The 593-nt window shown below is 27.3% G+C and overlaps 1 protein-coding gene across 1 annotated transcript in view; it reads right to left on the reverse strand.

Annotated features, from left to right (window-relative positions):
• Positions 1–6: 6 nt before the first annotated feature.
• LOC119585718 (lysophosphatidylcholine acyltransferase 2-like) overlaps positions 7–593 on the reverse strand; it is a gene marked incomplete at its 5' end in the record, with an annotated part of 73891 nt that continues 73304 nt past the window's right edge. The window contains 1 exon segment of the mRNA XM_037934405.1: positions 7–593.

Genomic DNA, 593 nt, shown 5'->3' on the forward strand with positions numbered 1-593 from the left:
ACTCACTCATCAGATGAGAAAAAGCAAGGTAAAAGAAACTACCTAATAAAACTCTGCATAGGAGAAAATACCAACATATGTACAATTGAAAAAATGAGGCATTATCAAAAGCAAAAAAGCAAAACAGAAAAAAACAAAAATAATAAAACAAAAATGAAAATATATGAAAAGAACTTAGAATAGTCAGTTCACCACATGTTTCCGCAAATATTTACATACCTAGCATGGAATCTTAAAATAAAGAAAACATAAAATTTCTTAGTCTTTTGCCACTAGCAATCAAAATTTGGGTTTCTTATTCTCTTTAATAATAAAGTATTTAAATTAAATTTCTCTTTATACATTTGTTGCAGTGCATGATATTAAAAAATCTCAAGTAGCCACTTCCCATCAGCTTAACCATAAAACTATAAAATGGCTGAAAATACCATGAAATAATAATAATCAGTGCTTATGTAATAATCTGCTCTGTAACTGACAGATAAGAAAAAAAATCATGTTTCTTTTATACATACAACTAATAAATACCAATGATCACTAAATTTCATGTGCTGAATTATATTCTGATTCTTCTTAAACACCAGAAAAGCCAC

Source organism: Penaeus monodon, chromosome 20 (assembly GCF_015228065.2).
Source record: "Penaeus monodon isolate SGIC_2016 chromosome 20, NSTDA_Pmon_1, whole genome shotgun sequence".
In the NCBI taxonomy this organism is placed as follows: Eukaryota; Metazoa; Arthropoda; class Malacostraca; order Decapoda; family Penaeidae; genus Penaeus; species Penaeus monodon.